We start from the raw sequence: 15293 nt of genomic DNA, 5'->3' as shown, positions 1-15293 counted from the left end.
AGAAAGGGCTGGGATAGAACATTTCCTTGTTTCGTTTAGAATTTAACCACGCACATTTGGCTGGAAAGCCCTTGGACAAGGGAGTGAGGAGGGGTCAAGTCTTATGCCCTCCCATGGGCTACTGCCACAGAGGGGGGAGAAAACCGATTCAGTCCACATTTAAAGGCGAACCTACCCAATTCACACTTTCGAAAAGAACATGAGAAACAAAAACATCCATTCTTCAAAATCCACACTCTTTCCAGTTTTGCAGTGCTCTTCTCCAGACAGGGAATGTGTACAAAAATGCATATGCTAGGGTAAAGGGAATGTGAAGATACCTCCAAAATGGATTGCTGGGCAATTAAATGTCAAATATGGTTCAGTGCAAGTAAGTATAAAATGATGCACACTGGGGCAATTTCTTTTTAAAAAAGGACTTCGGTTCAGATATCCACTGATAGGGTCAGAGCTGGCAAGGACTGGCATGGTAAGGGTCAGGGATGTTGCATCATGGTGAATAGATAAGCAAAGACATCAACCCTCTGGCACCTCTGAAAAAGGTGAATTCCAACCATAGAGCCTCTTCAGTATTCTCTTATAAATACATATATAAGCAACATAGACAAAGAGCGCATTGGTTCAGAATATTTCTTACAAGTACAACGCAGCTTCCCATGGAAAGTGTAGCCAGAAATGTCAAGGACAGAAACTTTGCAGCAGGAGCAGGAGAAGGGAGCATGTGCAATCTGCTCCCAGAGACACAGAAAGACGCTGTCTTTGGCCTGCGATGTAACTTTCCACGCTACAGTAGAGCAGAGTGAAATGTGTGCACTGTCATGTAAATTCTGGGTCAGGCGCCAGAGGCGGCGATGATGCCGCGATGCTCCTCCAAGCAGCAAAAGCAGTCAATGAGTTCCAGAGAGGCGAGAGGACAACAGATGATGCAGGCGAGTGTTAGCAAAGCCGTCTAGACAGGTGCAAATGTGTGCACACGATGGTTCTACAGATGGGCTTTTCAAGAAAGGAAAAGGAAGTCTAGAAGCATACTTTGAACACAGTAGGCTCTTAATGGGAATTTTAAAATGCTGTTTTGGGGGGCAGGTACTTAAGTTTCCACCAGCCAACCTAGTAATCAAAAGCATTGGGAATGTTTTTATTTATTTATCATCATTCATATAGTGTTAGAGCAAACAAAAAACATTGATTCTGTCTGCACCACAGTCACCCATAGCTGTGCTACATCCAAAAGGAGAGATGACAGAAGCATGCGAACCACACAGTGGACCACTTCCAAAATCGCCATCCGGGATAGGATTTGTCTCTTGTTATGGGAGCTGCTTATGTTTCCCTGTCAAAACTCAGCTGCATCGTGCACATATTCATTCTCAAATTCACCAGAACCTGTTTGACCCAACCTTAATTTTATACCCTGCAGCTGAATAAAAATACCTCCCTTGTATCCTCCTGATTATCAGCATAATAATCAGAGCAGGGGAGGGGAAAACAATTTCCTCCGTGGTGCCTTTGATGTATTGTGACATTGTGTTGTTATTACACTGTTACTGGACAGGGAGGATCACTAGAAGTAATGAAACTGACCTCTGTTTTGAAGCTGGGTATCAGCCATTAAGGCACAGAACAGTGCAACGTATTGTATGATAGGCATAGCAAAAATGACTGTGCGGCAAGTCCAGAGTTGCTTTAATAAACAGCCTTTGAACAAGCACCTAAATTATTCATGGTCCTTTCAGTTACTTTTTGTGATGAACACATTTTTATTTTATTTTTAGATTGGGGCTGCCTGCTACTGATCTCGTATTTTCAGCATTAAAAACAAACCCGCTGAAATCTACCAAGGAGAACTGCTTCTATATCACCTCTACCCACTTCAGTGGCACTCGCTTCCTGCTGAAAATTGGGGCAAGGTAATTAAATTTTACCTATAGCTCATGGGGTCTGCACTGGCAGCGACTGACTAGGATAGATACCTTGGTGATCACAGTGGACAACTCAGTGAAGATGTCACCCGGTGTGTGGCAGCATTGAAAACGGCAATCATTAGGAAAGAGATTGAAAACAAAGCTGCTGATATCACAATGCTATTTTTCTAGAAAAAGAGGTGCCGGAACTCACCATGAACGCCTCCCTTGTTCTCTTGCAATGGCAATGGTACCCAACTGAGAGGTGCCGGAACTGAGTTCCAGTGAGTTCTGGCTGGAAAAAAAGCCCTGCCATTATCCTAATCTATGGTGTGACTGCACTCAGAATACTGTGTACAATCCTGGTCACTTCACCTCGAGAAGGATACGTCACGAGTCTGGCTAAGATGTGATGGAAGGGATGGTCCAATCCTGGAGAAGAATGGGAACTGGATGACCCTGGGGAGGGTCCCAGCCTGTTAAGGGAGGCAAATTGGGCCCCTAAGAAATGTCAGTACCTGAGGAGAGGGCTGGTGAGGGACCAAGGATGTGGCTTTTTGAATCAACATCTTAGCTAGCTCTCAGTCTGCAATCCTAGGCATGCTTACCTAGGAGTAAGCTCTACTGAACATGCAAAGGGATGTACTTCTGAATAGACATACACAGGATTGTTTGAACTGCACAGTGATCTCAGGGTGGGTGACATGAGCAAAAATGGCTCTGGGAGACACATACCTTCATATAACTAGGTGCAAAGTTGTTCAGTGCTGGAGTGGGAAAGTCCTGAATGTAGCTCTCCAGATCTCTCTGCTTGGCCATTGGACCTGCCCCTAGGCCACAGCCCTCACTGGTCCTGCTTCTTATCCCAAGTCTTTAGGGCCTCAGATGTCTATACTAAAACATTGAATTGCACTCCGTGGCATAAAGGCAGCCACAAGTTCCCTGTCCCTGTTGTAAACAAAGTAGGTGACACACTTTATCTGGCCAATTTGATATATTGGGGGTGGGGGGAGAGTGCATGGAAAGTAGTTTGTTTCCTGATTCGAAGAGCTCTTCAGCTTCCCCCTGAAAATGAGACAAACCCAGCGTGGGAGAAATGAACAAAATAACTCTTACAAGCAGGAATACTGCTGAGTTACTGAGGGATAAATGTACACCTTAGGGAATCACTGCTTAGGGATTGTTTGATTGTAAACTCTCCTAAAGTAATTAATTCAATAAATAAAAAGTGAAGAAAGCACACACGCACACCCCTTATTAAAAGTGAATCAGAGTGCTTCTTCAGTTGAGTGCTATTCCCCAGGTGAAGCTAACCCTCCAAGTGCATTTTTCATGGGCATTATTGGATAGTAGAGCAACTAAACTAAAGTGTGAGACTCTGCACCACTTAAAAGTAGGGATAAGCTTCAAACGATGGGGGACTCCCAGCAGCCCCAGCAACCATAGCCAATGGTCAGGAATGCTGAAAATGATAGCCCATCTGCACCCGGAGAGTGGCAGATTCCCTAGGCCTGTTCTTGCCTATACATGCATCCCCAGGGTGGAATGATGGAAGCTACCAACATTGGATTCCAGTGTTGGCTTCCATTCTGCAGAGCAAAGGTGACTAATGTGATGCCCTCAGGTGTTTTGGACAATAACCCCCCATCATCCCTGACCATTGGCCATGCTGCATGGTGCTGATGGGAGTTGCTGTCTCAACTCTCTGGTGGGTATTGTGCTCAGTCGGTAGAGCATGAGACTCTTAATCTCAAGGTCACAGGTTCAAGCCCCACGTGGGGCAAAAGATTCCTGCATTGCAAGGGGTTTAGAGCAGATGATCCTCATGGTCCCATCCAAATCTACAATTCTATGATTCTGTGTTTCTATACCTGTGCCCTGAGTCCATGGTTTTGTGACCCAATCAATCAGGGTTTTTACCCACAAGGACTGTATCTAATGAGTAGAGACCAAGAAGCAGGAGGCCCACAACTTTATCATCAGGCATCATATGACTGTGGAGGATTGTGGAGGAATGGATCAGTGCTGTGCAAACATAGTTAACAAGTGGCTGTCATTCACCCTCTGGGGTTTACTTATCTCTGCTTGTACATTATTAACTCAGCCCTATTTTCAGTGGTATCTCAGGTTACATACGCTTCAGGTTACATACGCTTCAGATTACAGACTCCACTAACCCAGAAATAATACCTCGGGTTAAGAACTTTGCTTCAGGATGAGAACAGAAATCGTGCAGCAGCAGCAGCACAGTGGCAGCAGGAGGCCCCATTAGCTAAAGTGGTGCTTCAGGTTAAGAACAGTTTCAGGTTAAGAACAGACCTCCAGAACAAATTAAGTTATTAACCCGAGGTACCACTGTACTTGGAAGTGAGTCCCACTGAACTCAACGGATAGGATTGTAACCTTGCATTTAGCTCTTGCAGTGTCTTCTGCTCGTCTCTCTATGCACATGATCCGACAGCAAGGCACATGAGGCACTTGCTATTCAACACTGACATTTCCCGCTCTTAGCTCTTGATAGGTTTGTGTGGATGAATGAGATGCTCTGATTCTCCCAGGGCTTTAAAAAATGTCTGTGGCACGGTTGCCAGCGTGAGCTGTTCTTTGAATATTTGCAGGCCATTTCCACCTGCTGCGCCTAACTGCACAATTCCATGCTGCTACTTATAAAGAAGAAAAACAGTGTGTTCTTTTGCCTTTGAATCACTCTGCACTAATTTATATACAACACATTATTATATGGGGAAGGGGAGGAAAACCTATTCAACAGAGTATTAACGGTGCACATTTAAGCACCCTTAAAGTACCAGGCAGCTAAGGCTGGCTACTTTTTCAAGTATAACCCATTCTCTGCTGTGTGTGTAATATATTACAGTGGTACCTCAGGTTACAGACGCTTCAGGTTACAGACGCCGCTAACCCAGAAATAGTACCTCGGGTTAAGAACTTTACCTCAGGATGAGAACAGAAATCGCGTGGCAGCAGCGTGGCATCAGTAGGAGGCCCCATTAGCTAAAGTGGTACCTCAGGTTAAGAACAGTTTCAGGTTAAGAACAGACCTCCAGAATGAATTAAGTTCTTAACCCGAGGTACCGCTGTAACGGGTGCCACATTCTCACCCTCAGTTCACTTCCTGTGTCAGTAGCGGCAGCATGATGGGCAGAAATACAGAAATAGGAAAGGCTTCTCTCACCTCATTTGGGCAAGTCAGGTTGTTGTATGTTCAGCCTTTCTCACCTCCCAGCAGCCCCAGTCAGCATGGCCACTGGGATGCTAGGAATTGTAGGCCAGTAACATCTCACCACCCCTGGCGTACAGAAAGGCTAATTTGCAGTTGGCTCTTCAGATTTCTGAACTAGTTGTTAGTCCCTGCCTTGAGAGGCTATGAAATCACACCAGAAACATCCATCTTTAGAAATGCACATGGCAGTCAAACAAGACCTTTGTGTGTGGAGCGGAGAGAGGGGGTGAAAGATTAGTTCTCATCACATTTAACAAAGAAAACCTCAGTGCTTTCTTATCCACTATGAGACTGACAGTAATTCTAGGACTCAGAATTAAGAAGCTGTCTGAGCAAGCTGCTTCACTCTACCTCATGGTAGGGCTGGCTCCCTCTTGAGTCACTGAGTCCCGAGCTTCTCCTCTTTCCCCCAAACATACCTGGCAGTGGCAACAGCAATGTGTGTCGGGGGAGTTAATGAGGGGTTAAGAACTTTAACACAACATCGTCACCGATGCAAGGAATCCTTGAAAACATTGGGCAAATACTTTTAATACAAGGAAATAAAGGTCAGAGCAGTAGAAGCAATGTTTAGGGAAGCTTTTAATGTTTAATAGGTTATTGTATTTTAGTGTTTTGTTGGAAGCCGCCCAGAGTAGCTGGGGAAACCCAGCCAGATGGGTGGGGTATAAATAATAAATTATTATTATTATTATTATTATTATTATTATTATTATTATTATTATTTAATAGGGCTCCTGAAGATTCCTGAGATTGCTCACAAACATTTCAAGTGCTCCGGGTACAAACATGTCAGAATATCTGCCGTCCAGTTTCTGTGAAGAAAGAGGTAGCTGTTAATTTGTCTGGGATTAAAACGTTACACGGGCTGGATAAATGGCACAAGTACCTTTGTGAGAAAGGTTGAGGACTGGGAAGTAGTCCTTTAAGAAGGAGATAAGTTGGGAAGATGGTTGAAGGAAGGATGCAGAGTAGGAAATAGGCAAAGAAAGAGTAATATGAAGGGGAAGGTGGGTAAAGTTTGCAGAAAAGGACAGTGGAGATGAGGGGAGCAACTCATTGGCTGCAGGCTCTTTATTTATATTGGAACCAGTCAAAATTTTGGAATGTACATACTTGACTGTTTTTATACAATATCAGAACAAGGCATCCAGTGATTTGCATTTAAATGTCACTGCTGTAATTGATTAGCTTTGCTCTAACATTGTCACTTGCCTGTTGTGTACTGTGCACTTTCTAAAAAGCAAACTGCTACTTTGATCAGCTTGGTTCTCTCTGGGAGACACAGAACCTTCCTCCCATGAACTCGGTGGAAAATGTCACAGTGATATCCACGCACTAGGAAGGCACCCAGACCCAAGTCAGCTGGAGCATTTAAGGGCGTCAGTTGGGAGCAAATTCACCTTCCATCTTTTTGAGTAGCAAAAGGATGTGGAACCATTAAGCCGCTGCGCTTTGCCATAGTAAACTCTCTACCACCCTGCAGGCCTACAAGGAAATAAAGGTCAGAGCAGTGGAAGCAATGCAGAAAGCAGAGCGCTTGTCAGTTTGTGACATTTTAGAGCTAGATATACATATGGATGGGGATGAGTGGAATATGCATTCAGCAATGTTTCCATTTTAAATGGAAATCAATCAGTGTGGGTCATGGGAACGTTATCTCCCTCCCTTAGCTCTACAGAGTACTTTATTGATTGTTTTGACCTTTCGTGTTTGCCGGTCCATTACATTTGACTTTGAAAGGCGTGTGTAAGAGCTTCTTTCTCGAAGGGTACTCTTGTGCTCGCTGAGTACAATCCTGGCATGATGCCTGGCTTGACCATCAAAGCAAATATGTTGCTGCCTTTTCACGGTGACGGTTATAAGGAGCAGTAGCTGGGGATCAGCCCCATGCTTAAATCTCCCGCAAACAATAAAGTCCCCTAGGAAGAAGGATTTATTGTTAAAGTATTCTGAGCACTGCAATTCTGTGAGGGGAATCAGGGCCTTTAACAACTCGCAGCACCTCTAACAAACAAAGTTTCTCTGGGGAAAGCCATGGCTGTTTAAAGTGTTATGATACTGCTTTAACTGTGTAGTGCAGAGGGGCCAGAATGAAGAGTGGGTTTAAAATAATTTAAACAAGCAAACAAAACTGAGTCCTTATTCTTATTCTTATTATTTACAAAGCACATTCTTTGTCACTAAGCTATGCCCCCCTTCTCTCAATTAACTAAGGCAACTTCCAGACTGTCGACACTTTTTGTGGGTACAGTTCCATTGTATACCAGCAGATTTAGGTTGTGAAATCAGAGTGGGTTGGGTGTTCTTGTACAACATGCCTGCTTCCAAACAAAACAAAACAAAACCCTAAAACCCAAACAGCTTAATTTTGTGGTAAGAACAGGGATGGGGGTGGGGGGAATGCAAGTGTGGGATAATGGTGACTTCCATCATCACCTCCATGCAAGCAGATCAAAATGAATGCTCAATAAGCAGAAACCTTGTTTAACCTCCTTGCAAATTTGTGCAAGCAAATCAGGATGAAACAAGTTGTTGGGAAGAGCCATAAGTTGGGCAGGCTATAATGGTGCAGCAGTTGAGTGAACCAGTGCTGTTGCAGTGGGGAATTAATGTAGATGTACAGTTAGTGGCTGGGGACGGGAGAGAGGGAGGCCAACAAACAGACGCACAGACATAGCCAGTGACAGACAGAGGCCACTAATTCTACCTTTCTCCCCATCCTTTCCCTCCCTGCTGAGTTCTACAAGAGCAACACTAAGACAGGGGAGACAGAAGCTGGCAGCCAGTTCCAAGCCTAAATGATGGACCTAAAGCCATAGATACCATAACTAGTAATCATTGATACCTATATCCGCCATGAATTTGACTTATCCGCAGTTGCTCATCCAAGATGGTAGCCACCTACAACATTTTAGAGGTTTGTCAAGAATGAAAAACTGAACTTAAATGAATACCTTGAGTAACGAATAGATATGAATGAGTTCATTATCGCATTCATACAAATTTGGCATTCATTCAGAAGGTGAGGGACTTACCTTTCTCTAGCAATAGCAGCTACAATGCTGCTACATTTCTCTCACACCTTTTCCTTAAATGATAGCAAAATAGATAGCTATATCATCACAGTTTAACAGCAGTTTAACTGTTACTGTTCAATGGAACTGTAATCATAGCTATTTCTACAGGTTAATATTTTGTAGGATAACACTCAAGGAAAAGTAAATTTGTTCAGTTTGTTGTCCAAGATGGGAATAATAGCTGAACCCAGGAGGGGAAGATTATGAAATGCCTGCCAATCAAATCAAGAAACACCAGCAAGTCTGAAGGGCTTACATTTGAATTGCAAATATGAGTGTGACATTTTGCATACTTGCGAATATTGTTTTCTGCTGCACCAAACAACTGTGTTTTACTGTTTGTGTTTAACACACAACATTCATCAAAAGGACAAATGTTACCTGCAATAAAAATGTGTCTGTTTAATTTAAACCTTAGTTTGGTACACTTTTGCAATTCCTGCAGTTCCTAACAAACATTCATTGTGAAAGCAAGCACCATAAACTGAAGGTCTGTGATGGGTCTCCTAATAACTCTTAATACCCTTAACAAACTACAGTTCCCAGAATCCTTTGGGGAAAGCCATGGCTGTTTAAAGTTGTATACTGTTGCTTTAAAAGCATAGAGTTCCCTATATGCCAAATATATATTGGACCTGAGTTCCAATATATGCCAAATATGCCAAATATATGCCAAATATGCCAAATAATTGCCAAATATTGTAATGAAATATTGTCAGGCAGTGATCAAATGTTTGCTTATCCAGAGAATATCAGGCATCACCATTTGCAGAAAAGAAAACTGAGGAGAATTTATTTGGGGGAGCAATTTTTAGGTTTGTGGTATGGTCCCTAGAAACTCACTGTCAATATCATGTGGGAGAAACAAATTAATCGGGTGAGAAAAGGAAAGCATTGACTAGGCTCACACTGAGCCTATTTTTAAAAACTGGTGAATTGGATCAGTCAGACAATCAGTGAAGAGTGAATAATGGCCACAAGAGTCTGTTTTGCAATTTTATGTGCAATTAACATCCAGGCTGCACTAATGGCATCTTCTGGGAGCCTTAAAACAGCATGTCAACATGACTGGGAGTATTAAAAGTATTGGACCAAACATTTCCCTCACCTATGCTTAAGCCATCAAGGATCACTTATGCCAGAGTTGGGCTTGGTGCTGGTGGTGCAAAAGAATAAATGGAAACAAATCTGACATTCAGAAACATATAGGTGAACATTTCACTCTCCCTGGACACTCCGCTGCTAACATTAAGGTTGCTGTTCTCCAAGAGAGGAGTTTCAAAGCGAGATCCCAACATGAAATAGCTAAACTGAAATCAATGGCAAAGCTTGATTCAATTTGTTTTGAGTCTAAATAGAGATAATGGTTTCCTCTCCTACTAACATGGGTGATACAATGATTGCATACAATGCTTTGATGACTCAGACCCCTTCTTCCCTGCAGACCTTCTTGGGTGCTAAGATTGGCAGAGAGGTCCCCCTTGGTTGTTCCACCGCTCTCAGAAGCTTGAGTTGGTGGTGGTGGTCTGGGAGAGGGCATTCTCTATGGCAGTCCTTAGGTTGTGGAATTCCCTACAGAGGTGCACCTGACATCGTCATTTTACAGGTTTCGGCAAATGCACCTCTTTACTCTGGCTTTTGACACTTGAGATGTATAATTTGGGAACCCAACTTACCGTATTTTTCGCTCTATAAGACGCACCAGACCACAAGACGCACCTAGTTTTTAGAGGAGGAAAACAAGAAAAAAAATATTCTGAATCTCAGAAGCCAGAACAGCAAGAGGGATTGCTGTGCAGTGAAAGCAGCAATCCCTCTTGCTGTTCTGGCTTCTGGGATAGCTGCGCAGCCTGCATTCGCTCCATAAGACGCACACACATTTCCCCTTACTTTTTAGGAGGGAAAAAGTGAGTCTTATAGAGCAAAAAATACGGTATTTCTGTAATGTTAAATTGTTTAAAATGGTTTTTAATATTGTGTTTTAATTGTTGCCTTTGGACCTGGGGGTGGGGGGGAAGGATGGGCAATTAATAATAATAATAATAATAATAATAATAATAATAATAATAATATAATATTGCCACCAATTAGTGCTGTTGTAAAGGGGGCTGGGTGGTCCATGCTGCGCTTCCCCTGATGGGCCCGGGCAGGCCTGAGTGATCTCCTGTCTGCACATTTCCTAGTGTGGGCTATATCTGATTCAAATGTGAGATCTTCTGCATGTAAGACATACCTGTTTCCTTTCCAGCCAGGGCTCCTTCTGCAGTCCTTTCTTCTCTAGAACTGCATCTTGAGGCTGGAGGTGAGGGGAGTCAAATCCCTCCAACTGTTGACGACTCTTCTTTTGTGATTTGCCCCTTCTTCCATTTCTTATGCGTGCCCTTCTTGAATCTCAGCTCATCTGTAAGCTCCTTATGCAGCCAGACTGGTTTCTTTAGATGCCTCCCGCTTTCCTTTCTTGTTGGAATTGTGCCTTCAATATTTCACCTTTAAGAAACTCCAACCCACCTTTGACTCCCTTCTCTTTGAGTATTTCTGACCGTGAGATCTCACCCAGTAGTTCCTTAGGCTTTTTGAAATCAGCCTTCTTAAAGGCCAGAGTGCATGTCTGACTACACTCAGCTTTCCCTTGCCTCTCTGCAATGAAACCCAAGAGGACATGACACTTCCTCCTAGGTTTCCCAGCACTTCCCATTCATTGATCAGTTCCTCCCTTTTGGTGAGGTCCAGGTCCAAGATAGATGATCCCCTTGTGGCTTCTTCTAACATCTGGGAAATGAAATTGACCACTGGTAATAAGCTAGAAGAACTTGACTCCCACACATTAAAGAAAATAAATTTTCATTTTACATATTGTTCCAAAAAGCGCAAATTTAGTAGGTTCACCTTTTAATGTAAGCTGAACTTCTCCCCGATCCCGTCTTAGCTCATTCTTACGCAATTTCCTAATTAGGTCCTTCCTTAGCATTATGATCAGTGCAATTTAATCCTTTTACAATAAAACTGTATATTCTAAGGCATTGTAAAACACACTGGATCAATTATAATATACCTTATCTGAATGTATTTATCTGAATGTATTCATTTTTTTTTAAAGGCCATATTATATCAGAATCAGGATTGCAATCTTCAGATAAGCATCTGGCCAATGAATCATTGGAAAACATTTCTATGTTGAAACATGTGAGCATGGAAACTGAATTGCAGTCCCTGAAACGATTTGCATATTTGCCCATCAGATTTCTATTCCTGCCTTTGTCATATTACAAATAACTTTCATTTAATTATCCATTGGCCTCAAACATGAATTGGTTGGAAAAACAACAACAACCAGGTAAATACATTACAGAGGTAAAATCTCCCGCACCTTCAATCTGCAATTATAGATAAAGCATCTGTCACCAGTTCTTTCTGAAAGGTTCTTCTATCTTTTGCAAGGAGCTAAAGCTTGCAACGTGCTATGCCATATGCAAAAAAGGGTAAATATATATATATTTCACTGTGCCAATTTTTTTAACTGCACAGAGTGAGATTAGGGAGATAGTAACAAATGGTCAGGAGAAGACAGTGCAGTAGAACTCTCTTCATTCAAACTAGCCCTTCCCATTCATTGTGCAGAACTTGGTGGTCAGTACCTCTGTGCATTTTCTCTGTGCAGCTCTGAACTTTATGGTATGTACTTCACCAGCTAAAGGATATATACAGATCTACTCCAAGTGGTTTGTGGTCCAGATGGATACCTAGAGTACATAAATTAGATTGTTGAAAATAATGGCTTTATCTAGGCGAAGCCTTATGCATTCGCTTTATTTATAATTCTGTTGGGTGCTCTCTTGTGAAATATGTTCCGCAGTCACTCGCCAAAGATTCATGCAGCATGAGGTGCCAAAATGTGACAGGCAAACTGCATCGTGACACAAACACAGCTAGAGTGCCAACTCCATTACTAGACTGCCAGACCATGGCTAGATTGCCAGTAACACAGTTACAGAACAGGCAGTCGTTCTCCTGAACCCCTCCAGGGCTTCTAGAGAGATTGCCCCAGGCCTTGTTTTTTGTTCAGTTTGGTTTTGTTAAAAAATGCATTGACATCTAGGCAAATCACTTTGCAGGGTAAAGGGGTAAGTACTGGTATGCAGTATAAGGGAGAGCCATCTTCTGTTTATGCACACATATTTTATTGATCCTGGGTGGGCACCATTCATCGAGAGCATTTTCCTGGGCAGGTTTTATTGAAAGTGCACAATAAGGTTCAGCAGTGAATCTGAAAAGAGTAAAAGGAGAAGTGGGTAGCGGAGACATCAAGAGAACAGGGGGTGGGGGGGGAGTTGTTGTTCAAGCTGTATTTGTTGTTGTTGTTTAGTCGTTTAATCGTGTCCGACTCTTCGTGACCCCATGGACCAGAGCACGCCAGGCACTCCTGTCTTCCACTGCCTCCCGCAGTTTGGTCAGACTCATGCTGGTAGCTTTGAGAACACTGTCCAACCATCTCGTCCTCTGTCGTCCCCTTCTCCTTGTGCCCTCCATCTTTCCCAACATCAGGGTCTTTTCCAGGGAGTCTTCTCTTCTCATGAGGTGGCCAAAGTATTGGAGCCTCAGCTTCAGGATCTGTCCTTCCAGTGAGCACTCAGGGCTGATTCCCTTCAGAATGGATAGGTTTGATCTTCTTGCAGTCCATGGGACTCTCAAGAGTCTCCTCCAGCACCATAATTCAAAAGCATCAATTCTTCAGCGATCAGCCTTCTTTATGGTCCAGCTCTCACTTCCCATACATCACTACTGGGAAAACCATAGCTTTAACTATACAGACCTTTGTTGGCAAGGTGATGTCTCTGCTTTTTAGGTTTGTCATTGCTTTTCTCCCAAGAAGCAGGCGTCTTTTAATTTCGTGGCTGCTGTCACCATCTGCAGTGATCATGGAGCCCAAGAAAGTAAAATCTCTCACTGCCTCCAGTTCTTCCCCTTCTGTTTGCCAGGAGGTGATGGGACCAGTGGCCATGATCTGCGTTTTTTGATGTTGAGCTTCTGTATAGTCAGTAGATATTAGGAAAGTAGGGTAAAGATCATTGACTCGTTGGGGAGACTTCCTCTTTCACCAGGTTTACTTGCAAGGTCACCTTACCCCATAGAAGCCCACTTCATTGCTTTGATATCAGAAACTGGCGCTGTTACAGTGTCACATAATACTTGTTCCACATTTGTAAGAAACTGATATTTTAGTGCAGCAGCACCTACACTTGGAACTCCCTGCCTATTGATGGCCGACAGGTGCATTCACCTATTGAGACATGTTAACGTGTTTCCTTCCTTTTTCACTATTCTTGATTTTCATTATTTTTTGAATATTTTACCTGTTTTCAATGGATAATTTTCAATCTTTTATTTTATATTTTTGCAAACCGCTTAGAGGTTTTCTCACAATCAAGCAATATATTGGTTGAATAATCGCCGAAAGAGGCGGTTATTAAACCGCTTCTTAAAAAACCATCTTTAGATGCGGCCACGATGGCCAACTATCGCCCAGTCTCAAATCTTCCATTCTTGGGCAAGGTGATTGAGCAAGTGGTTGCTGAACAACTCCAGGCACGCCTGGAAGAAGCAGACCATTTGGATCCCTTCCAGTCAGGATTCAGGCCTCATCATGGGACTGAAACTGCCTTGGTCGCACTGGTTGATGATCTCCGGCGGGCTAGGGACAAAGGTGAGAGCTGTTTCCTAGTTCTGTTGGATCTCTCAGCGGCGTTTGATACCATCGACCATAACATCCTTCTGGACCGTCTTGAGGGGCTGGGAGCTGGGGGCACTGCCATACAGTGGTTCCGCTCCTTCCTCCTGGGCCGTGTTCAGAAAGTGGGGGGGGGGGATGAGTGTTCAGACCCCTGGGCTCTCACTTGTGGGGTGCCTCAGTGTTCTGTCCTCTCCCCCATGCTTTTCAACATCTACATGCAGCCGCTGGGAGAGATCACCAGGGGGTTTGGGCTGGGTGTTCATCAGTATGTGGATGATACCCAGCTCTACCTCTCTTTTAAATCAGAACCAGTGAAGGCAGTGAAGGTCTTGTGTGAGTGCCTGGAGGTGGTTGGAGGATGGATGGCGGCTAACAGATTGAGGTTGAATCCTGACAAGACAGAAGTACTGTTTTTGGGGGACAGGAGGCGGGCAGGTGTGGAGGATTCCCTGGTCCTGAATGGGGTAACTGTGCCCCTGAAGGACCAGGTGCGTAGCCTGGGAGTCATTTTGGACTCACAGCTGTCCATGGAGGCACAGGTCAAATCTGTGTCCAGGGCAGCTGTTTACCAGCTCCATCTGGTACGTAGGCTGAGACCCTATCTGCCTGCAGACTGCCTCGCCAGAGTGGTGCATACTCTGGTTATCTCCCGCTTGGACTACTGCAATGCACTCTACGTGGGGCTACCTTTGAAGGTGACCCAGAAACTACAACTAATCCAGAATGCAGCAGCTAGACTGGTCACTGGGAGCGGCCGCCGAGACCATATAACACCGGTCTTGAAAGACCTACATTGGCTCCCAGTACGTTTCCGAGCACAATTCAAAGTGTTGGTGCTGACCTTTAAAGCCCTAAACGGCCTCGGTCCAGTATACCTGAAGGAGCGTCTCCACCCCCATCATTCTGCCCGGACGCTGAGGTCCAGCGCCGAGGGCCTTCTGGCGGTTCCCTCATTGCGAGAAGCCAAGTTACAGGGAACCAGGCAGAGGGCCTTCTCGGTAGCGGCGCCCTCCCTGTGGAATGCCCTCCCACCAGATGTCAAAGAGAACAACAACTACCAGACTTTTAGAAGACATCTGTAGGCGCCCCTGTTTAGGGAGACTTTTAATGTTTGATGTAGTACAGTATTTTAATATTCTTTTGGAAGCCGCCCAGAGTGGCTAGGGAAGCCCAGCCAGATGGGCAGGGTATAAATAATAATAATAATAATAATAATAATAATAATAATTATTATTATTATTATTATTATTATTATTATATAAATTTTGTTTCATAAAAAGGTACATTTGACTAGGTGACCCTTGTGGTCCTTTGAACAACTCCGTGATTCTGTAATTGTATGA

General features: G+C 43.7%; 1 long non-coding RNA gene across 1 annotated transcript in view; it reads right to left on the bottom strand.

The window, feature by feature from the left end:
• LOC310760633 overlaps positions 1-14975 on the bottom strand; it is a 141296-nt gene extending 126321 nt beyond the window's left edge. The window contains exon 1 of the long non-coding RNA XR_014547085.1: positions 14758-14975. This is a non-coding gene — a long non-coding RNA (uncharacterized lncRNA). The remainder of the gene's footprint in view (positions 1-14757) is intronic.
• Between the last annotated feature and the right edge of the window lie 318 nt (positions 14976-15293).

The sequence above is a fragment of the Podarcis filfolensis genome, assembly GCF_964270895.1.
Source record: "Podarcis filfolensis genome assembly, chromosome: 4".
In the NCBI taxonomy this organism is placed as follows: domain Eukaryota; kingdom Metazoa; phylum Chordata; class Lepidosauria; order Squamata; family Lacertidae; genus Podarcis; species Podarcis filfolensis.
This window is presented reverse-complemented; position numbering and strand designations above follow the sequence as displayed.